This window comes from Phaenicophaeus curvirostris, chromosome 2 (assembly GCF_032191515.1).
Source record: "Phaenicophaeus curvirostris isolate KB17595 chromosome 2, BPBGC_Pcur_1.0, whole genome shotgun sequence".
NCBI classification, from domain to species: Eukaryota; Metazoa; Chordata; class Aves; order Cuculiformes; family Cuculidae; genus Phaenicophaeus; species Phaenicophaeus curvirostris.
This window is the reverse complement of record NC_091393.1, coordinates 79026169-79051537: the sequence shown is the minus strand read 5'-3', so window position 1 is coordinate 79051537 and position 25369 is coordinate 79026169. Positions and strand designations below refer to the sequence as shown.

Genomic DNA, 25369 nt, shown 5'->3' with positions numbered 1-25369 from the left:
CTAGAGGAGGTCCTCAGCGTCTGTCAAGGTTAAGTTTAATATTGAGTCATTTCAGTTTATCGTTAGCTGCTGAGGCAGGTTACCCATTTTCTCATTTTACAAAATGTAAAGACCACATTGTACACTGTCTACACTTCTATCTGTAATTACAGAACTGCATGATTTCAGACCTAAAAAGCTTTGCAAGCTTTTTTTATTGTGAAGATTTGTCACTCACGGAAGTTTTTTTTTAATTGACTAAAGAATGTAAAAGACGAAACCTCCAGCGTTATTTAAATCTATAAATAGTATTTGAGAATTCTAGTTTACCTGCTAAGCCCAGGGCAGGAATAGCTGATTTGAGGCTTATACATGCTTAGGTTGTTATTTTGTTGTGAAGACTGAAGTTCTCCGAAATCATATGCTCTTTCCTTTTTCTCCTGTTTCCTGCCTTCAACATACAGGCCAACATTGGGGTTTTTAAGTGAATTATAATGAATGTGTTAGCTTATGAAGATTTTAGGTCTGCTGTAAAGTTGGAAGAAAGAAAATAGCAAACTGACACTACAAGAACAACAAAACACAGTTTCGAATTTAAATCTAAACCTTCCTGTACATAGTCTTTGTTCATTGGGCTTCTTTCTTCCAAATGCCTGGAGGTCTGCTACTACTACATATGCAATATTACTATCATACTTTGTGTTTCTCTGGCTAATGTTCAAATCTAATTTTCTTTAAAAATTGCAAAGGTTACACTTACACCACAGAAATCTTACTCATCTCCTCCTTTTAGATTTTCCATATTTCACTGAGAGCTCAGAGTGCCAATGCAATTCCAGAATACTAGACATGCCCAATTTCACTTCAGATGAATAATCAGCCACAGGGTTTAAAAAAAAATCAGTTCTTTTGTAATGCAGATAAGAGAATGATATATATCCTTGTTTACTTACGTAAATTCTTATCCACTTTGGTTTAAAATAATAATGTGATTAAAACCATAGGATTTGGAAGTAATGTACCTAACATTGTTTACATGCTGAAAAAAGAAAGCAATAAGGGGATGAGTTTTTTAAAAAAAACATCTAATTCTGATGTCAGGAAGGACAGCAAATCCTAGAACTGCTCTTATTTCACACTTTTTCTTTAAATATGTCAGTTCAAATGTGGCACTTGTGTATAGTGTATAAAATGCACTATATACAGATTTTAGTTGTTATAACCTTGAATATGTAAATCATTATCTGTGATAAAATGAGGTACCAACCATACCCATATTACCACCTCTACCTGTATGACTCTCATACACACAGCACATTCATATACAAAATGCACAACAATAAGACAGTCTTTTTTTCCACAAATCTCCCAGAGAACCATGGCTTTCAAAGTTCTAGTTCCCACATCAACTGTAATTTAGTTCTCTTCTGCACATATACTATCTAATGCAATGTTACCAATGTAACATCACATCAATATGTGGACCTACTAAAGGTTGATTAACTACTTCTTTATATTGCATAAGTTTTATGTGTGTAAATACTATCTGTACTATCCCAAGGATGTAATCTCCATATTTAATTTATTGCAGAATACCTGCCTGTCAATGTTTACCTACATGTATTTGCTTATATTGGGACCATTTACAGCAGAAATAACGAGGAAGTTCATAGCTACCAAAGTTTGGTTTCCGATGGACTTCTATCTACATCAGATTGATTTTTTAACCAAGTTGTGTTAAAACCACAGCACAGCATGAGTTCACTCCTTATTAAACATCAGAGAAACCACACAGGAAAGATGTTCTAAATGCTTTTTCCAAAGGAAAAGCTTCAAAAAGTGTTCATGCCTTGTAAGACATCAGAGAATATGTCAGGATACAAATCTTGACCAAAGAGAGGAGAAGGGGATTTCTAATGTTTAATACAGCATGAATTCTGACTGAAGCACTTCCTGGGATTCAAATATTCACAATTTCTTTCTCCCATATTGATTCTCTGTTCACAAATTACAGTTATGCAGGGGCTTGTCTTTCCTTCTGGTAGCAATAACTGAATCTGCCTCTTGTTTTCATAGGAACTTTGTATTTTCAAGACTTACACCCTCCCCACAGTTTTTGTGGTTTTTTTTTCCTTTAAAATTAGCCAGCAGGCTCAAAAAAGTCCCAGAAATTATAGATACCTGTATTCACAGACAACATGATCATACTAATTTTATGGGAAGGAAAGCTGATTTTCTTTGGAAGTCAGACTGAAAAATAACCACAGTTTCTCACCACACAAGTGTCTAAGGAGGAATTACAATTCTACTGAAGTCCTTGGCAGAATTTACCAGTGGCAATGGAGCCAAGACTTCACCCTATGCAGAAAACTACAGCAATTCCCAAAAAATGCCCCCCAAAACAAACCCCACTGATTAACTTGAAATCTTACATAAAAAAGTTAAAACCAACTAATTATATTCTCACTGCACATGTAATTCAGAGACACAAACAGTTTTTCTTTGGATGCCTCCAGAATAAGAACAAGCATAGGAAACTTTATCCCATTATGTAAATAATTTGTCAAACCACCATTGTGAGAGATTCTACAAATGCCTTCTTAACCACAAATCTGGGACTGCTAATATAATATTAGTAATCTACTTTCTCTATCATTAGGACACAGAGGTGTATACTCAAATAAGCAACTTCAAAAACAGTTCTGTAAAGCTGAGGTGCTGACAGAGGGCATAACTTGACACTGCACACAAAAAAAAAAAAACCCGATGCCTCTGAGAGAGGGAAATTTGAGAGGGATAAATATGCTAATCCCAAGGAAGCTTCAAAACTGCTTCATTTGAAGCAGTTATCTCATACAGAAAACCTCAGCCCAACACTGAAAAATTTCTAAACAAAAGAAACAAACGAAAAATATTTCTAATGGAAAACATGAGGCAATTTCCAGCTGCAGCAAATTTCAAAGTTTCTCAGGTCTCCCAGCTTCCAGCCTTACTGGAAAGCAAGAGTTGCTTAATATCACTGAAAATATCTGACAAACTCCTTTTAGTCTAAGTTTAGAGATTTTTCCCCTGAGCTTCAAAGCAGAAATCTATTATTCTTTATAGTTCAGTTTTGGATGTTACGCATTTATGAATCTCTTCTTGGGCAGTATCAATGCTGTAAAATTTTAAAGTGTCCAGCAGAAAATATGGAAGTTTTACCACCATTTCTTAAGTTAGAAAAGGTTTTGTACTCTGCCCATCTCCTTCAGTTTGAATTTCAAAAAGTAATACAAGATGCATGTGTCTGGGATGAAAAAACATTGTGGAATGGAAGAACTACTAGTACATGTCTTGTTGTTCTTGTTTCTTCCACTACCTGATTTTTCAGAAAGCTCTAGGCAGATTTTTCTGGGTTTACACACTGAAGAAAAAAAGGGAAAAAAAACCAGGAACCTGCTCTCAGAGCTCTGTCCAGCAAGATTTTCTAGTAAAAGCCACTCACTGTTTGATCTGCTACTGATTTATTGTAAAACAATTGCTGGTTATGCAAGGATAGTTAGCTCTTGCAGGACAGACTGTCTCCAGCACAAAGCAAAAAGTGCTGCTGTTCACACTTATTTGAACTGTTACCACAGCTCTCTGGAGTTCCATTTTAGTGAGCGCTTCTGAATGTAATCCTATTTCGAACTTTTTTTAGAAAGCTTTACTTCAGTTTCTCATAAAGATGCTCAAAGACTGGTTGTCCCTTGTTGGACTCAATGCAGGTCAACTTTAGAACTGTGCTCTCTGTTGCAATGATGATAGGTGCCACAAGGGAAAACTCACTGGAAATTTACCATTAACAAGCAGTGTCCTAAGAACCACCTGTATCTGGAGAATCACCAGCAATGTTTTCAAGCACAGTAAAGATAAAGTTTTCCACTAAGACAAAATCAAGTAAAAGGAGGTGGCCATGGAAATGCCAAATACATAATGAAAGCTGAGTTCTGTTCCTGTGAGGGCTTGCCTGAGTTCTAGGCAAATGGTTAATGTCCTTATTTCAGAACCACACTCCCAGCACATAATGTCCGAATGTGCACAATGTACAAGATAGACTGATTCCTTCCTAGTTTGGGGTAGTCCTGTCTCATACACCTACTGCAGCTCTTTGAAAGAGTCACTAAGAAGTATGAATAAATAATAAGCTTTAATAGTGAAGTCAGCAGTGGGATTCAGTAGTGACTTTTGTAGTTCGAAATGTTTGTAAATGACCTGGCAAACAGGTGAGCTGTCAGGTAGCAGTTTTCTAGGGTAGCAAGACAAGCTTCAGCCATGAAGACTAATAAACAAGCTTTGAAGCAGAACTGAATGATAGCAAGTAAAAGGAGATTTAATGCAGAACAATACAAAGCGATGTACGTGGAGAAACCAATCCTAACTTAAAATATAAAGTGATGGACTCAAAGTTGAATATTTAGCTGATCCTGGGGTTATGACTGACAGTTCAATCAAAATATCAGGTCAGCACCAAAGAAAAAGCCAAAACAAAAATATGTATGGGATTAACAACCACAATGTGGTGAGTGATACGGAAAACGTGAATAAACATTGACTAGTTGCTGTCTCTTCCAATACAAGTGTAGCAGTCAACATTACACCTAGCTAACAGGAGCTAGGTTCAAAACTGAAAGGAGGTAGATCTTTGTGTAAGATCAGAGAACCACAGAATAGTTTGGGAAGAAAGGGATCTTTAAAGCCATCTAGTCCAATTACCCTGCAGTGAGCAGGGACATCTTCAACTAGATCAGGTTGCTCAGATGTCCATCCAACCTGACCTTGAATGCTTCCAGGGATGAGGCTTCTACCACCTCTCTGGGCAAATTTGTTCCTCAGATCTGTATAGTATAAAATTTCTTCCTTACATCTACTCTGAATCTGTCATATTTTACTTTAGATGCAGTGGAGCTATGATATTCCCTATTGCAGTATGTTCAAAGGGTAGGCTGGATAAGTCCATGAAACAGAAATTCATTCCATATTACTGAATACACAAGTCAGATAAAGTCCCTGAACCACCGATAGCTTAGGGCTGGAGAACCACTAGGGTGGTTCTAGCCCTGTTTCTATAAATTCTGATATCATTTTGCACATGCATGTGATTTTCTAGTTGGGCAACACATTTAGATGCTACTGCAAAGTAGTTTACAGTGCTAAATTTTAATCACAAACACATAAATTTCTTAACATAAAAAATTAGGAGGATTGTCACAGTGTTATATGATTTTAAAAGGTACTAATTATTTACATTATGAGTTTTGCTTAAAAATGCAATGAGAATAGTTTTAAGTGCAACCTGAACTAATGGGGGGATAAAGGGCAGAACTTGAAAATAATTTTATTTTCTTCTCCCTCAGACAAGGTTTTAATATGATGAATTTTGTGATCCGCAAAGTGAAGGGTAGTATACCTTCAAAGAGCTTCAAATTTGATAAAAAGAATGAAATACCGAAATAAATTAAGATCCCTCTGGACACCTCAATAGCTCTGCAACAATGACCTGACTTGTCTGACATCAACACAGGCTGGGTGGAATATCTGAAAAAGCACCTTGTAGGACTCTACCTTGTTCTGCAACTAGGTGTGTAATATGTGACAGATAATGACACTGTTTCTAAAAATGCACAGCTCTGCAAAATGTACTGTGCTACCTTCCCCACCCCAGCTTAACACACAATCCCTCTGACAATATCAACAGTTGCCTAACATTGCATTTCACATATCACCACAATTTGTATGGCATGTCCTTGTTTGAAAGAGAATTTCAGACATTAAGTTACTGTGATGAGGTTTAAGAGGAGACTGAGGAAGTAAGCTGAGAAACAAGGTTACAAAATGGGTCTATTCATTCCTCCCTGGGGATGAAACAGTATGAACAAAACAACCAAACCCCAAACATTATTTACTTTGGGAAACAGACTATGTCAAACTTCTCAGAGTAGGTGGGGTCAAGTAAGGACACAATTAGCCTGAAGACACCACCAGCAAGTTCCCGAGCACAGTGATATCACTGTCTATAGGCATGGCTGGTGGCAAGATTCTGTGAGAGCAGGGCAAGCAAATCACATCTCCCAAACATGGCAGGGATTTAGGGATGTACTTATGCACTAGTGAAGATCTGCTTACAGGCAATGCTGGAGTTGTGATTAAAGCTCTCATAACATTGCTGCTAAGGCCTCTTACATGAACAAATTTTGTAATTAGCCAATGCTGCTCCCTGATTCTATTTGCATGGTCTTTGTTTTCAAGCCACTGCAAAATACAGAAGGAATGTGGGTGATGAGAGATACAGCTGGGTCTGTTTAACCATTTATTGGAGGATGGCGGAGAGGGAGGGAAGACAACTACAAACATTTAACTTGATGCAACTTTCTTTGCTTTTGTTTGCTCTTTGGGAGAGTTATAATGGAAACTTTAGTTGATACTCAAGGTATGGGAACTCAAGGCAAAAGTATTAGCAAGTATAACTAGATAGACCAATTTATTTGAAGTTCTGCAAACTAGCACACCTCAGTATTAAAATGCACAGTTCATGAAACACTTTTCCATAAGGCAGCAACAACAAAAACATCTTCATATGAGCCCTCCAAGCTTAAAATTAAATGCCCTCAGGAATTTCCTCTAAGTTTAGGAGGTAAATTCATGAGCTACGGTCAAAGTCGTTCCTTGGCTATTTCGCTGAGACTTCATAAGTCTTGTCAGAATTAAAGCACGAAAAAGACTGTCCGGCCAAAGATCCATTTACAAGGGATTAGAAGACAACCAACTTGCTTCCCAGGTGCCGTGCAGCTTCTTTGCAACATTAAAATCAGATAAAAATAAATCATAAATATGTTTCCCATCCTTCCCTTTCTTACTAACTTGCTACCCTCACAAACTCTGAAATACGCCGGGGAACTGATACTATCGTGTAAGACACAGCAAAAGCCCCAATAGTAAGGTTATCAGAAATTTCCTGCTGCGGAAGAATGTAGGTTGTATATTTAAGCACAAACAACTTCAGAAAAAAAGAATATCAAAAGGGAAAAAAAGCACTTTAAGTTTACTATTGTAAAGTATTGTAAAGAAAACATCTGAAGGTTGATATTATTCTAGAATCACATGAATCAGAGGCAAGGGAGTTCACCACTGGAGGCACTTCAGATCTGCACTTACCATGAAATCCCATGCTGCAAAGTTCAAGGAACAAAAGTAGAAGTGGTCGAAAAGAATGAAGCAAACTCATCCTTTTATGAAAGGCAAGTTTCCTGAAAAGCTGTCTGTTTACTGTAGTTGAGCTACACAACCGAAGTTGCACTTGTCAAACAGAAAGGAAATGTAAATGATTTGCATCTCTGTTGCAACTGACCCAACAGAGTAGCTTTTTGTTAGAAATTAATGATTGAAATTCCTGAAGACATTGGAGGTCATGGTTACACACATCACAAACTTTTCAAGTGTGTTTTCAGAACAAGAAAGACAAAGTCGGTTAGGGGAACATCTAATTTTCATCTTTTACCTTGACAATACACGAAAAACAGTACCTGAAATGCAGATTTATTGCCTAATTAGTGACTTCAAATTCCATGTAGTAGTTGTGGGGAAAAAAGAAGACACCCAGGTCTTTAGAAATCAGACTTAGACTCCTATGGTTTGCACAACACCTGCTCCAAATTCCTTTCCCTTTGGAGACCTGCTTTGAAAAGCGACCAATCTGAAGACATGGTCAGTACTTGGAAAAGCTGCCTGTCCCTCAAGAAATCATGTATTTATTCAGTGTCTAATTAGTGTCAACCTGAAGAACATTCATGCAAACGTGGTAAGGACTAAAAATAACTAATTGTAGCTCATCTAGCCAAATGCAGTGGAAGGTTGGAATTTATGTCCAATACAGAGTCTGATTTTTCTAAGTGAGTAAGATGAAAAAAAAAAAAAAGGCAGTACACGTAAAAGCAAGGGAAGTCTGGAGAATGGCTGACTACAAACTACCAATTATCAAGTCCAGAACTCAGGATAGATTTTTCAAGATCCTACAGATCCAAAAATTCTTTTAATTTAAAATTTCATACTTTGCCTTGAAAAATCCAGCACTCTACCATCTGTCTACCAGGGAACCCCCAGAACTGCTCTATTTTATTGAACTGTCTCCAGTACCAGGCATTTTCATCTTTCCTTCAGTGTAAAGCTACATTAAGGGGGAGATGAAACACAGACAGCTCCAAAGGAATGAGGAGAGGGAGAATAAAAGAGCAAAAGCTCCTAGATGAGAAAAAAAGAACTATATTAAAAAAAATTATATTTATTAGCTAAAAGAATAAGAAAGAGACTTCTGGACAAGGCCTGGCAAGACAAGAGGACTATGCTACTTCAATAAAGTGACAGAGAGGACAGAGATTCAGGAATATCCCCAGAGCAGCAGCTTTGAGAATTTGGAGGGTGGAAGAGTGGAAAAGTAAGCAGGGGAAGGAGGTAAGGAAAAGGTTGCTGGAGACACTGGAGAAATTAGGGTACCACTTGAATATAAAAAACACACTCATAAGATATGGTTTACAGTTTTGTGTTTTTTTTTAATTTGTAAATGTACTTACAGTTTCGTAAAAAAACTGAAACCAACAAAATCTTCTTTGTTTTACTTCATATAAGTCATTCCCCTCCTCTCTCCCCCTTCATATGGTACTAAGAGTTACCCAGCTGAAACAGATTTGAATTAGCTGTTAGAGAAGAAATGTAAGTACTATACTTTAACAAACCTTTTGGATACTTTTGATGTAAACCAGAGTTTAAAATAGCCACAGTTCTGACATTTCAAAAATCATTTTGGGGGACTGGTATCCTAATCAAGGTGAAAGTCTCTTCAGCAGGTACCACACCAAGACTACCCAGACACTGGAGTAATTCTAAAGGACCAAATTAATTTCCAAAAGATGTTTTTTGTTTTCCTTCTTAAGGTTTTAAGTCTCAGACTGCAGGTATGAAATTATAAAGTGAGCATTCTGAGGACAACTGAAATCAAATCCATCAAATCCAAAGACCTATGTAGTAGGTCTAAGAAATTACAGTAAGTCAAGTCCTTGAACATCATCTGAATTTTAGACCTGCTCTTCCCAAAAGCTTAGCCTTTGCTCCCTATGAGTTCCAGTAACACAACTTCCTCCTCTCAAGTATTGGACATTATTGTCATTCCAACACAACTACAAAAACATAGAAAAATAAATTGAAATCACACACAGATTTTTCCTCATGCGTTCAATGTAATGTTACAACTCAAAATATAGAACCTACTACCTCAAATGTGCTACTTGAGCTTTTCGCAAGATAATGATAAAGGGACAATTTGAAGTAATTCCTCCCAGCAACACACACCAACAAATATGATTTTTCATGTGCAGCACCCATTTTATGATTAAATAAATTTATCAAAAAGCTTTAATCTTTCTTATAATATCCAACTGATAAGCAAACTGATTCTACTTCACAGTGCCATTCCCAGTGTGAATGAACACACCAATGGGGAAACTTCTGCTTCCTCAAGCTAATTACTACTTATTTCTAAAAGTTCAGTTTTAGTTCAGTCATTTTGGTTTAGGAGATTGAAAATGCCACAAACCCAAAAATAATACAGTGTTTAAAAGGAAATTTCCCACAACCAATATACTGGGAGCCGTCTCTGAACCATTACTGCCCATCAGGTTTCTAAACACCCCCTTCCGAATTCCTATCTGCTAAGCCTGAAAATGGGAATCAGATTCTTCTTTTGTCATCTAGGCTTCAAGAGTTATGCACCTCTCTATTTGCTAGTATAATAAAATCAAAATCCAGGTTGAGAAACTTACCACAAGACCAACTTAAAAATATTACTATGGAGGCTAGCAACAGTTTCTATGTTATTAATCCAATCAGACAGGTTTATGCCTGTCATCTTTGCCCAGATTTGAACTCCTGTTGCCCAAGAGAATAGAAATCGGTGAGGCAGGAAGAAATGCTTAGCTGTACAGTATTATTTGCTTGTGGCTCAGCAAGCAGCTAACCACATATGTGAAGCTCTGCCAAGATGTTCTCCTACAACAAAGGAACTTTAAAAGAAAAATCAAAAGAACACAAACATAATCAGTAATTGGCAGATTTTGCATGGAACACTATTTACCTACTATTAGTTCTTAAAATAGAATCCTGTATTTTTACAGGTTGTCAGAATGGAATTAAATGAAAAGACCTTTTCTGCTTATCTTTACATCCACTTATAACCAGCTAGCAAATGCAGTATCTATTTATCTCTATTTTACTGAAATATTCTGGTAGGGGTCAAGGCTTAAAAATATATCGAACTTTTAAAAGTATGTTTGTCATGGGGGCAAGAAATGTACTTGTACATGTACTAACGCTTTTATTTCATTTTCTTTAAAGCATACTCTCAAACGACAACAGTGGAGATGTTAGAGGAACCTGTATCAGCGCACCTAAATGAGTATAGCCTCAGGACAGCCCATATAACTAAAGAAGGGCAGTGATTAAGAAGGATCACTAAGCAAAATTATATTTTAGGTACAAAATTTGACTGTAAAAGAAAGAGACCACATTTCTAAGCCTAGTAACATTTATCTGGTACAGACTAAGATTACCAAAGAGAGTATTTCTTTAGATCTAGTTTCTTAATCATGAAATCTTTGTGGCACACATGGATACATTCACGCATCATAGCAATATTTGGTACTAACTTATCCCACAAGGGTGCTGAGAAGATAAACACATTAAAGTTGGTGAAAAACTTACAGATAGTCAGGTTAAAAGACAGTAAAACATTTTATCAGTGGAATTGAGCTAAGAAAATTGTGTTAACTGTATTCTTTTCATCTTTCCAAATCAAGCCTGGAAAAAACACATAAAGAGTTAACAAAAAATCCCTGCTAGTATGGTTGCAATTGAGACATCTGAGGGATGTCTTGTTGTCAAAAATAAGAAAAAAAAAAGTTTGTATTTTAAACATGAGCCACAGTTGCCGATTTGACTACCTCAGAAATGTAAGTTCTCCTTCAGTCCCCAAAAGAACAGTGAGAAGTTACAGCTGCAGAAAACTCTCTCACAAGCCTTCTCTTTTTCATTCTGTTTCTTAAGGAAATAACTGCAAGGCATTAGGTATTAAAGGCCTATGCACGTACAGTACAAACATAACCAGTTCAAGATAACTGAGGAAGAATAAAAGAAAATACATACATATCAAAATGAAAAAAAAACATCCCAAACCATCTCCTTAATAGTCCAGTTGCACAAAATGTGCTGCTGCTACAAGGCCTCAGCACAGTGTGCCTATAAATCCTCAACACCCCTACATTCATGACTTTAAAGGGAGTCAGCTGTAAGACCTTGTTAGTTGTTAATTAACAAAAACCAGGGAGTTGCCTTGGTGAAAAGTAAACAACATTCCAGTTGCACAGTCTCTGATGTAACACGGGTGGTTGCATATAGGCTCTACCATTAAACTATTAAACAAAATATGCTGAACAGATTGGTAGATGAACAAAAATAGAATGCTAGACTTTCATAGCATTAGTATAACAAACAAACCCAGGGTAAATCTACCCTTTTTTTGTAGCAATTTAAGCGTGCTTAGTTTTACATTAAAAGTATTTAGAAATGTCAGTTGCATTGCCAAGATCATTCACTGGTTGTGACTAGTGATTCTATTTAAGGGTATTTTAAAAGAAATTTCCTATAGTATATGAAATTTAAGAAAGTAAAATATAAATTAGGATTTGTGTATTGAAAAGTGACCAGAAATCTTCAGCATACAGAATTAAAAAGATAAAATCATAGCATCATAGAATAGTTAGGGTTGGAAGGGACCTTAAAGATCATCTAGTTCTAGCCCCCCTGCCATGGGCAGGGACATCTCCCATTAGATCAGGTTACCCAAGGCCCCATCCAACCTGGCCTTGAACAATTCCAGGGATGGGGCATCCACAACTTCCCTTGGCAATCTGTTCCAGTGTCTCGCCACCCTCACCGTGAAGAAATTCTTCCTAATGTCTAGTCTAAATCTGCTCCTCTCCAGTTTATACCTGTTCCCCCTTGTCCTATCACAACCTTTATGAATGGTCCCTCTCCAGCTTTCTTGTAGGCCCCTTCAAGTGCTAGAAGGTCACTATAAGATCTCCTCAGCCTTCTCTCCTCCAGGCTGAAAAACCCCAACTCCCTCAGCCTGCTCTCATATGGAAGGTGCTCCAGCCCTCTGATCATCTTTGTAGCCCTCCTCTGGACCTGTTCCAACAGCTCCATATTCTTCTTATGTTGAGAATTCCAGAACTGGACACAGTACTCCAAATGAGGTCTCACAAGAGAGGAATAGAGGGGCAGAATACCCTCCCTCGACCTGCTGGCCACGCTTCTTTTGATGCAGCCCAAGATACAGTTGGCCTTCTGGGCTGTGAGTGCACATTGCCGGCTCATGTCGAGCTTCTCATTGACCAGCACCCCCAAGTCCTTCTTCTCAGGGCAGCTCTCAATCACATCATCACCCATCCTGTACTGAAATCAGGGATTTTCCCGACCCAAGTGTAGGACCTTGCACTTGGCCTTGTTGAACCTCATGAGGTTCTCACAGGCCCACTTCTCCAGCCTGTCCAGGTCCCTCTGGATGACATCCTATCCTTCCAGTGTGGCAACTACACCGCTCAGCTTGGTGTCATCTGCAAACTTGCTGAGGGTGCACTCGATCTTGCTCTCAATATCATTGATGAAGATATTAAACAGGACCAGTCCCAGTACGGACCCCTGAGGGGCACCACTTGTCACAGATCTCCATCTGGACTTTGAGCCATTTACCACTACTCTTTGAATACGACCATCCAACCAGTTTCTTATCCACCATAACATCCACCCATCACATCCCTATCTCTCCAATTTAGAGAGAAGGATGCTGTGGGAGACTGCGTCAAAGACTTTAGAGAAGTCTAGATAGATCATATCCATTGGTTTACCCGTATCCACTGCTGCGGTTACCCCATCAAAGAAAGCCACTAGGTTGGTCATACAAGATTTGCCCCTGGTGAAGCCGTGCTGGCTGCCATTAATCACATCCATGTCCTTCATGTGCTTTAGCATGGCTTCTAGGAGGACCTGTTCCATCATCTTCCCAGGCACAGAGGTGAGGCTGACAGGTCGGTGGTTCTCAGGGTTGTCTTTCCGACCCTTTTTAAAAATGGGTACATTGTTACCCTTCTTCCAGTCACCAGGGACTTCTCCTGACTGCCATGACTTTTCAATTATCATGGAGAGTGGCTTGGCAACCACATTTGCCAATTCCCTCAGGACTCTGGGATGCATCTCATCAGGTCCCATAGACTTATATATGTTCAGGTTCCTCAGGTGGTCATGAACCTGATCCTCTTCTACAGTGGGAAGGGGTTTACCCTCCCTGGTCACCATCTTGCTGTCCCATGACCCAGGAGGGTTGAGGAGAGCAGTGATTGGTGAAGACTGAGCAAAAAAAACTGTCAAGTACCTCAGCCTTCTCCTCATCTGTTGATACGTGATCATCATTTCCAACCATCAGTGGGGGTACATTCTCTTTGACCTTCCTCTTTTGATTTACATACCTATAGAAGCCCTTCTTGTTAGTCTTCATTTCCCTTGCCAAGTTCAGCTCCATCTGCACCTTGGCCTTCCTGACTTCATCCCTACACAACTGGGCAGTGTCCCTGTACACGTCCCAGGTTCCCTGTCCCTGCTTGCACTGCCTGTGCAGTTCCTTCCTCTTCTTTAGTTTGACCAGCAGGTCTAGACTCAGCCACGCCGGTCTCTTTCCTTCCCTGCCTGATTTTCTACATATGGGGACTGAGCGCTCTTGCACTTTATGGAAAGCATCCTTGGATATTTTCCAGCTCTGTTCCGCTTCCTTGTCTCAGAGGACCATGTCCCAGGGGATCCCACTGAATAATTCCTTGAAGAGCTGGAAGTCTGCTTTCCTGAATTTTAATTGCAGCTGAAGGGAGAAGAGTTATCCTGCTTCTATACCACCATGGTAAGAGGCACATTGTATAATACTGCTATAACAAACTGCACAGCTTCAATCCAGAGGGACATTTACAATCTCAAGGACTGGGCCAACTGACATCTTAGGGTGCTCAGACAGGACTTTGGAGGAAGCCCTCCCCTGGCAGAGTAGCAGACTGGTTCCTCAGGGAGGCTGTAGGATCTTCACTGTGGGAAGTGTTCAAGACGTGGCCAGACAAAGGCCTCGCTATACAAAACCTGAGCTAGTGTTGGCAGTAGTCCAGTGCCAAGCAGGAAGCTGGCTGGATGATTCAGAGTTCCTTTCCAACAAAGAGCTCTACAACTCTAATGTGAAATCTGCAACTTATTTGCTGCAAGTGAGTTTTCTACAAAACCACTGTGGCTATCACAGCGTAAGGAACTTGATGTGTTTTATATATTGAAATGACCTCCAAAATTTTAATGTAATACTAGAATAACAAAATCAGCAAAGAAATTCATAGTACTGAGAAATATCACCTTTAGAATCATAGAATGTCCTGATTTGGAAGGGACCCACAAGGATCATTGGATCCTTGTTACTGCTGAGACAAGTACTCCAGATAGAATACTGTCACAGAGGGGAAAAAAAGGTTCTTCAATGATATGTAATCCTGGTTTTGACAAATAAAATGGGATTTCCTTGCTTTCACTGTTTCGCAGCTGCACAGCAATCCTGAAGTTTTCTCTCGTTTTCTAAATGGAAGCAATTTGTTTTAAAGATAAATAATATTGAAAAGAAATGTAAAATAACGTGTTTTAAAATAAATAAGCAAAGAAAGGCACTGAAATCTGAGACAAAGCTAAATGACTGTTCTGAATGTGAACTGATTCTGTATATATGACAATTGAAAGGTTCTCTAGATTTTCATTGATCAAACTGCCTAAGCTTTTGATAAGACTGCCCTTGTCATGATGTATGTTTATCACTCAACTCGCCTCACATTTTCTATACCAAATACAGGAAAACCTTCTACCTGACATAGCAAAATACAGATGAAGTGCATTTTCAGAGCTCTGTGCAGAGCTAAAAACAGCCAAAGCAGAAACCAGAGATGGAACTTAAACTAAAAAAAAGAAGGTAGTTAGAGAAACTTAAGTGGTAGGTAAGTGAAGAAAAAAAAAAGGGCACCAACTGAAAACAAGAAGACTTGAGGTGGTAGGAAGAGAGTTACATAGTCTTAATTACAACTACAAAAGCGACACAGAAAATCTTACAGCAATGGAGAAAATTGAGAGGATCCTTGAGTAACTACACATACATGCCACCTAAGAATCTTATCACCTTACCATTACACAGTATAAAGAAAAATAAACCAAAAAGTATCTGGGAAGCTGACCAAAATATGACCTGAAAGAACTACCTCCACAAAATGTCCCAGGGAGTCTTACTTGCTCTATGACAGTAGGGCTAGGGAAGAGCAGTGGGATGCTGCTGCTGAGGTACGTGCAATCTCCAAGGACAGACAGAGGTTGCACAGCTGTTTGGGTTACTATCAAAGGCAAACATGTAGAAAGGAAAAGGAAAGGAAAGCAAGCAGCAGCCACACTGAAGAGCAGAATTGCTTTGCACGCAGTACTTAACATATGGAATAAACAGTACCAAGGCAACACAAGGGAACAATTAGTCTAAACGGTTTTGTAAAAATCTTGGACAAAGACCAGAAAAGAATAATACGGAGGAAGACACTGACTAATTCAGGGGAGGGAAGGGGCCTAGATGGCTTTTCTGGCCTCCTTCTGTCCTTATGTGCCCTGTATATTTGAATGCTTCCATTACCTAGCATATAGGCTATTTAAGGTCAGGAAAGATTGCTGTAGCACAGCTGCCTCCAGCAAGTAGTGCTTGACATCACTAAACCACACAGAACAGCACAGCCCTTTTATTGGCTTCAACAGCAAATATCTGCAAGCAGAATTGTTTCGCTCTATTTGTACAGGTTTTTCCACTGCACTGTGGTGTCTGCAACTTCGATACTTACAGTTTCGTCCACTGAAATTGTTATATAGCCTAAGTTTCCTCCTCATGTATTTTCAGTGGCCCCCAACTAGAAACCAACTCAAAGAATTTAGTTTTAAAATCCAACAAAAAAGAATCTACATCTTCATATTTTGAAGCTTCAGTTCCTGCCAAATTTAATTTGTCTTCCTCCGTGGGATGTTTGAGACATACTGCATGCATATATTAAAGATCACATGTGAGATCTGTGACATTCTATAATGTCCTCTGTCAATACACATGTATGTTTTCCAAACTATACATAAGTCCTGATTATTTTGTTTTTCCTTAATACATTGGTTACACAATTTGTAGAAATCACGAAAGACAGGAATGGCTAATAAGCTCACTGAAATAAAAGGATTTCAAAACACTGCTACTCCATGTCAAGTTTGATAAATGTCTTTTAATTTCCAAATTTTCTTAGCTAGATATATCAATGACTGCACCTAAAAAAATCCTAGAAACCCCCAAATGCAAAATGATGCAAGACAGACATGCTTTAGAGTGTACACTGGAGTTTTGGCTCTTAATCATCCAGATCAAAGAACTACTGGAGCACACAAGTTCCTCCCTATCCAAGTGCTTGGGATTTCTTCCAATGAAAATCAGGGTGGAAAGTGGGATGTTGAACATGCAAATCTTCTGACACTGGTTTTGAATTTGACCAAGGTGCAAACCTCAGAGGCTGGTCCCACAGTTTAGCTGTATACAGCCTGTGACAAGTCAAGGACAGCAGAACTATCTGAAATGCAATGAAAGAGAGCAGGGAGAAGCAACATTCATCTTAGGTATGGGAGAAGACTACAGGTACAACAAAATTTCTTCTTTAAAAAAAAGGGTTTTTAAAATATAAATGGAGTGTGCAGCTCCCATAGGCCCACTCTAACTACCTATCTTTGTGTGTTTCTTCCAGGTTGCAGACTAATCAGGTCCCACTAGTCCCCAAGAAATGCTGGCTGTAGAGCAACAAAATATGCAAAATGCATGGTACTTACAAAATACAGCAACTCCATTCCATTTAAATAATGACTTTTCTAAGTTGTCTACAATCTGTACTTTCATTTAAAGAATCTGAAGTTTAGCATAGTTACAGGACACCTATGTTTGGTTTACAATTCAATGAATCCTTGTGATTTGATAAGGGGATTCTTTTTTTCCTAGAAAAGAAGTTCTCAATATTTCTGAAGGGGCACCTCTTATCTAGGAAAAGATTTTCAACCAAACCTCTCACATGTGAGAGTATGCCTTTTATACATATTCTCTAGATTGGTCCAATGTGCAGCTGCTGAAGGGAAACAGGGTTTCTGGTATCATTCACATGAGCCATGTAGCTCCTGTGTTAAGTAGCAGGACAGACCGTCACTATCTCATATGCCTTAAATGAAATCATCAATACAATGAATCACATTCTTGACAATAATTAGAGAAAAGGAAACCCCTAGAAGCCCAGTAGTCATGTTGCAAAAATAAGCCACGACTTATTTTGGGGAAATGGCATCTTCCTACAATGAATCATTAAGGAGGTATTAAAGCTTCTTTCAAGACGACATTAATTGTAAAATGTCACCAATAACTGGCAGTAAAGAGGGGGTAATAGTGAAGAAAACTAAGAGGTGGTATCTAGTTCTACTGTGGGGTCAGCAAGCTTATGGGAAAAAGGCAGGTAGGCAGGGGAACAAGCTCTTCTGGTACTCTCGAAGGATGTATTTTAATCCTTTCTTTTGATCACACAGACAATGTGGCCAACATCCCTCTACTTACAGTTTCCCTCTTGCCCATCAGATTCCCTGCAGGACTTACTCTGCCATCCTTCCTAATCCACCTTCCCTGAACCCCTGACTTCCCTGCCAAAATGCCAGCAGTAGGACTGTGGTTCCTTGTGGGTACTGCCAGCTCTTCCTAGTCGCAGAAAGAAGACAAGAGAGGCAATCAAAACTAAGGTCTTTCACATACAATTGAATTCTGGTTTACATTTTTTAGAGGTTTTATCTGAAAATCCTTATCTTTACACTTCCAAGTGGTCAGAGATTTCTACCTACTGAACAAGACCATCTGGAAGCAGGCATTAAAAAGTAGCTGTATTTTTTTTTAAACTGTTTTAAATAATAAAGTAGGAAAAGTCTGAAGGTAGCACACTACAATGTGCAGATCACAATTAGAGTGAAATTCTCCAAAACCAAATGACTTAGTCACCACATTTAGAAAACAAGCCACATATCCCAAATACGCAAAAGTCAGCTTCAGTAAAGTATACTCTGTTAAAAGATGATATCACATTCTGTAGTGGTGGGTTTGGATTTACATCAAGAACTGGGAAAAATACCCACGCAGCAACAAAAGCAGGTTCAAAGTGTACTCTAGGAAATTTAAGTTTTCATAACTGTTGAGTGAATGCATTTTTCTACAGTCACTGCATCTGCTGCCAAGATAAATTTTAATTAACTCATTGTAACTACTGTTTGTCAGTTTTGGTAATTAATACTCAGTTAGAATGGATATAGTTGAACGGCTACAGCTCAACTTTGAGCTTAAAGAAAAACCCTCCATGACCTGCTCATGTGATTACATTTAAGGATAAACTGGCAGAAGTCTCAGACTTGTCAGATAATGTTTAAATCTGATGCAGTCAGTAACTTTGGAGCACTTTTCTTCTGCAAGAGCTACTTCACTCCAAAGAGATAGTCTGTGGAATTAAGCATGTTTAACAACAGAGAAACTAGTGCTTCAGTTGTGATTTCTCAGTAACTCTATATTTAATTGCCATTGTTTTTTAAAGTAGTACTTAACAACAGCGGATTATCCATCAAACTACAAATTTCAAATTCTTCTCATCAGCCTAACTAATTTTATGGAAAACATTTCAAGGAGTTCAAGATGGCCCGACAGTTGGCCCACACAATTCTTTAGAACAAAAGGTCCTACATAAAAAACCCAAAAGATTCCTACTAATTTTCAGGTATGAAAAAAATCCTGCCACCCGTGATAGACACAGTTCAGTACTAACACAGATTGATCCTGTTCAGCAGGCTTTCATCATCCTAAAAAAACACTTCAGGAGAGGAAGTTTCAATCTGCTTTTTGTGCTGTAATATATTGAGGGAACATCTGAGAAAGGTTCTTCAGTACTGCACCAGGGATGGCAGAATGGCAGTAAAAATATCCCCCCAAACCGTAAGAACAATACAGACAATACAAAAGCCAAAAATATTTAATATATCAAAATAAAAGTAAGAGTTTTTGTAAAACTAAAATGGATTTCAGTAGCCAAGTATACACCATCTAAGAAAATAATTTTTAAAAAATCCCTATGGTAAATAAAGGGTAAGATTTCAAAAGTACCAACTACTAGCAAAGTTAGTAACTGAGATGACAGTGTTATTACCAGAATTAGTTTTGATTAATTAAAAGTGCTTCTTACAATCTCAGTGTACAAAGATACAGCTCTAAACATATGGGCAACAGTAAAGAATCAAGAATACCTTTATGAATAATACTGTCTGATGCCCTGAAGAAAAATTACTTTGTTCTCTTTTTCCTCCATTATTATTTTTCATACTAGGGTAAATGCACCTAGAAGCAGCGATACTACAGGAAAAAATGCTGAGGAGGAAAATTTAGAACAGTACAGCTTCACAATGGCACTCAGAAAAGCCTGTGTTGAAACAGATGGCATACTCATAGCATATGACAGCATAACATGAAATAGAATTGTATGGTTAATTATGGTAGCCTGAAATAAACTACAGGTACACAACAGAAAAAATGCAACACTTAAATGGAAAGATTTGTATCTAGATGAAACAAATGTGTTTAAAACTACAGAAATTTCTGTAGACTGTTCCACTCTAGTTAGAAGTTTGTAGAGCAATGGAATTGAAGACTGCTGTCTTGAATAACATTTTTGTTCTTTTTTGTAATTTTTTATTACTTCCATTTTCTATATGCATTTTTATACTACAAATGAAAATTCTTTAAGGAATGAAGTACTTGATATATTATGTAAACATACTTCCCTGGCCAGCAGGTTACAGAACCGATGCATACAAGATGGCACTCTGAGGGTAACCTGACAAAACCTGTGGGAAGACAGAAACCCTTCACAAAGTTCAACTCCAAGTTTTGCTCTGAGATTAGAAGAAAGGTTGAGCTCTGGATTGCCACCAGCTGCACGTCAGACCACCTGACCCTCACCTCCTATACAGAGAAACTGGTACCTCATTACCTGGCAACAAAATCAGTCCCGCTGAACTGTCTCATGTATTTCATACCTTAATTGATTAGGTCTAATTGCTCAGTCTCTTAAATGAAAGAAAACCATCTTAAAATCTCCCTTGCTGAAACATTTAAGGACAGCATTAACATATCCAGAATTAAAGCACCATTTAGATGATGGGCACATATTCTCAGTTCTTCTATAATTATTTTCACTAATTGTTCTCTATCAGCTTCAGGAAAAAGATGGAACAGCTTGTACAGCTGAATACCTGGGACAGAAATACAAGTCAATCTGTTTTGACTGTCAGTCCCAGTCCACCTTGATTTCTTCTGAAGCTGTCAACAGGACATCAAACGGTGGCTGCAGCAAACCAAATGATTTTTATGACAGAGAAAGAGTTGCAAAGCAGAGATAGACTGGAAGTCATGTTACAGTTCTGGCTACAGTTTAAGAGGATTTGTATGATGAGGACATGGAACATACAGCGGGTGGATATACTCACTGGCCAGGCATTACGCAGAACCATGACCAAAGTAGGCTGAATGGAAGAGAAAGCCCTGCAAAGTCACAGTCATTCCTTCATCCCACATTTGCAAAGAAGCTCTGGGATTTGAAAGTGTCTTGGACTGGTTTGGGTGCCTACTAACAATTCTACTGAAATAAGATGAATAAGCACATTTTAATATGCCAAACAGAACAGAAGACCTTCTCACTTGTCCTCTGCAAAGACAGATAAAAAGGCCTAAACACGACCAATCATTTACAGATAGGCTTCAGTGGGTGAGGCACACTTATCAGTACAGCATGCCAACGTTAAAGGTGAAGCTCTTCACAGCACCCCTGCACCTCAAATGTAGTAAGAGACAGTACCTGGCAGTAAGCGGATAATATCCTATGGCTTTCCTCCTCCAATTCCCAGCAGAAAGGGCAGGTAAAAGATAGGAAACACCTTAAACCAATTACACTTTTCATTTTCTCTTCTATTTTTTTCTGTCAGTGGAAAACATACAGAAACATTCAAAGTCTAAGAGTTCAAACCAGGTCCTCATTATTCTCCCCTGCTCATATGAGAAGGTTAAACGCAGTCACCAAACTCTGCATACCACCCTCAGTCACGAAGAACCCTCTGGCACAGCTCCCAGACTAGTAAAAAATGACCATTTCAGTCCCCAAAGCATGGAGCCTGATCCATTTAAGGAAAACAAATTCTACTGACAGCTGGTTTTCTTAGCATATTCACATCCATGTATTTATCAGAGAAAAGCCATCCAGGACAATAGTGTTTATTGCAGGATTATTTCTGTGAATCCAGGGAACAAAGCACACACTGAGCAACAGTGTTTCTACCCTTAAATAATTTTTCTTGAAATGTGAACCAAGATGAACCCATTCTTATTTCCTCTAGCTTTTTCCTTCCATGAAAGAAAAAAAATACATATATTAATTTTTTTTCTTTTTAAAATAACAACTTCTGGTCCACATTCACGTGAGGTACAACGATTTTAAGCATTAATATAGAAATTAGCTGTTCAGTCTTGCACTGACTCCTTGGATTTAGAGTACAGTGACTTTTTTTATTAAAAGATATGATGGATATTTTTATTACAAATCTCCTTTCCATACAAACACCTAGTATACTTTTGCTAGAAAGGTAATTTTGAGCAAGTAAGATCCTTTCTACTGACAGGTTTATAGACATTATTAATAATGCATGGGAATGTGATAGACACATAAAGGGTAAATGTTCCAGCGGCTCCTTGTTGTGCAGAGGAGTGCAGAAGCAGCCTGAGAACACATCTGTGCCTACCTAGCAGCAGGAGGAGGTCAGATGAATAGGCAAGTGAGAGGCTTCAGCTATTGACACTGCTCAGCTCTCTGACCCTCTCCATAAAGCACGGCAGCCGTCAGCAGGGGATGAAGAGCATTATGCAGCCAGTCCCATGCCCCAAGGTGGGAAAAGGAGCAGAACGAGCTGGGAACATACACTTATGGATGCTGACAGGCACCGTCCTCTCATGTTGGGTGGTCAGTCTGTGGGGTTTCCCATTTTACCACTTCCTCCAGAAGTGTGCAGAACTTTTTGTGTCTTATGACAGTACAGTTATGACGGTACTTTTCAAACAAAGCTTATCATACATGTTTTGTTTCAACACAATGAAATTCTTGAAACCATTAAAAGCAGCTGTTATTGGCGTCTATCAGCTTACTGATGCAACGCAATAAAGGATAAGATGAATTCTTAAAATTATAAAATGAAAGCTTTTTTAAACTGACTTCAAATTAAGGAAACATTAACTAGAAATTGCTGCTATTGTGTTTTGAACAATTAGTGTTCAAGGGCATGTTTATAAACTATCAAGCGTTAATGAAAGAATTAAACCAGGTATAGTTATGAGTAATTATTGCCAAGATCTTCATAAACTAACACAAATGATTCCCATGCCTAAGTGTGAGGTTCTTTTTTTACTGTAAGAACTGGACTTAACAGTCTTGCAGCCAGACACCACAACACACAAATCAATGGAACACCGATCCAGACTTGAATAAGCCACAATACTTCCCTACTGTATTTTTAGCCCTTGCTTTAATATGTGAGCTTTTTCCAAGCCAGCTGGTGTGCTGATGTCTTAGCCCCAAACCAGAAAAAAGTAGACATTTCTGTCATTTTGCAAATCTCTGTTCCAGAGTCTATGACAAAGCACAGTTGAAGTCTTACTAGCATTATGCTTACCATGCATCTAAAAATAGAGCAAATGTGCTTTACAATAGCCCTTCAAACCTAAAACACTATATTCATATTGCTAGGGCTCAAATTTGCTGACAAGATTTGTGGGTATGCATAATTTTTAGAAAATACATGTGGGAATGCATGTTTATACGGCAGAGCATGAAAGCAATGAAACCTCTTGGGAAAGCAGGAGATAACTCACATTACACAAACAGGCCCTTTGCTCTTATTTCTCTCTACAAAACTGTAATATTTCTATCTGAAAATGTTTTTCATACATCAGGAAAATACTATTCCTACTTGCTCATTCTTCCTAAGCTGAACACAGGTTAGCATTAACAAAAGAATTGCGGGAATTTTTTTCCCCCCTCTTTTACTGAGTACTAGGAACATTATGTTTGGAACTGTCAACTACTACTTAATCCACCTCAAAATCTGCTGCATAGAAAACATACACTGGTAATTTGCTTACAGGCTTTTTGTAGATACAAATACTGTTAGCAGCAGAATGAACTTTTATAAGCAGAGCACAACTCCTATGTAACACGCCACGGCCTTAAGTCATTAAACTAATCCTCAGGGCTTCTTGAGGCTTTTTGTACTTTTTGCAAAAAGTATAAAAAAGTGCTTGTTGTTGCTTTAGTTCCTAAACACTGGAAATTTAAATATCTAGACTGTCAATCCTTGCTAAAAAGAGTAGAGGTTGGTTTTGGGAAAGAACAAGAGACATCTATGTCTTTGCTATTAAAGACCAATCAAACAAACATTGAAAAGATATCCACACATTTTTGCATGACAGATAAAAAGTAGCCAGTGGAATAAAGGAAGGTGCAATGGCTCACAAGTAACTCTGCTATTATGGTTTACCAGTATTTGGATAACTGTGATGAATACCTTACAAGTGAACAAGGACAGATTGAGTGCAATATCTCAACTTCCATACACACATAATGTGGCAAGGTGTGGCACAGAACTCCAGGGTTTACTGGCATGATTTTAACACGACTACATAAACTATAAATGACAAAGCCATGAATATGTCAGACACATCAGATATGTACTAACACTACTCAAATACCTTTCTCCTAATATCACTCTACATCACACACCTAAAATCAGATATTCTTTAGGGCACTGACAGAAAATGTAATGCTTTTGGGGAGAAAAAGTGTTCCTTTGTACTGCTATTCTGCTTGGCATCAAGAAGTTAACAACTTTCTAAATAAACTATCATAAGTGGGAAAATAAGCAATGTGTTCATTAGCACATGGGTCATTTAGACACACATACATGGGTGGCCTGAAATACACTCAAGAGTCAACCTGTGACTACAGCTGAAAATACAATGGAAACTAAGCCCATTTGCTTTAAACAGTAGCTGAGCAGAAGAATCCTTGGGAACATGGAAGGATAATTACATGTTTGACTGCAATTATTCCCTCAATTAATGTTGATAAAAAGTAGTGAATTGATAAAAAATATGAAAACATAGAAACTGCTAAATATATTGTGTATGTGTGTTTGCATGTGCGTATGTAAAGTACATTTTCTTACATAAAATATCTGGGAAAGACATGCCTCTATCTAAATCAAACTTTGGGTTTTATTTTTTAAATTGCATACAAGATCCAGACCAATGCCCTCTTTAGCAAAATGTCAAGATACCATGTTCCTTCATTCACAAAAACTTAATCACTGAGGTGTTATAAAACTATGGTAGTCAATATTTCCCATATTTTCTTCTCTACCAAGAAGCACCGCCACCAGTTCAGAGGAAAATTACTGTAATATTAATCAGAAAAACAAAGCACCACTGAAACAATGCTAGACCAGTTTGAATGTTGTATACTTGAACAGTCTAATGGAGTTACTTTTTGAAGCAGACATTACAAGACTGAGGTATTGAAGGGAAGGAGGAGCATTAAGACATTCTTAATTCCAGAAATGGAAGAAGAGAAATTTAACAAAAGTAGACCCACACATTAGAAATCCTAATTCTCACCCTTCCATTTCAGGAGTATAAATTCACTTCTCAGCAAATCTGTTTGCCAACTAGTGAACAGATCAGTAAGGTCCACCAATCTTAAGATTAAATATTCAGGTATTCTCCTGAAAAAACTACCTTACTAAAGCTGCAGATTCCTAAACCACGATACTTTATTCAGATGTATTATGTTTGTACAGAGAACTAACCTTTCCAAAAGAAAAAGAAAAAGAAAAAGAAAAAGAAAAAGAAAAAGAAAAAGAAATTAAAGATTCCCCCACAAAAAGGCTATCAGTATGCCGTACCATAGCAGATACTCAAAATATACTGCTACTGGAAAACACTGCATGGTTTTCATGGAGTGTGATGTTACAAGAATATCACATGTAGCTAGTGATGACATCTATTCATCCATATGTGATCCAGTCATAGAAA

The 25369-nt window shown here is 38.2% G+C and overlaps 1 protein-coding gene across 2 annotated transcripts in view; it reads right to left on the bottom strand.

The window, feature by feature from the left end:
• Positions 1–25369, bottom strand: part of BABAM2 (BRISC and BRCA1 A complex member 2) — a 178466-nt gene that overhangs the window by 52302 nt on the left and 100795 nt on the right. The window lies entirely within an intron of this gene.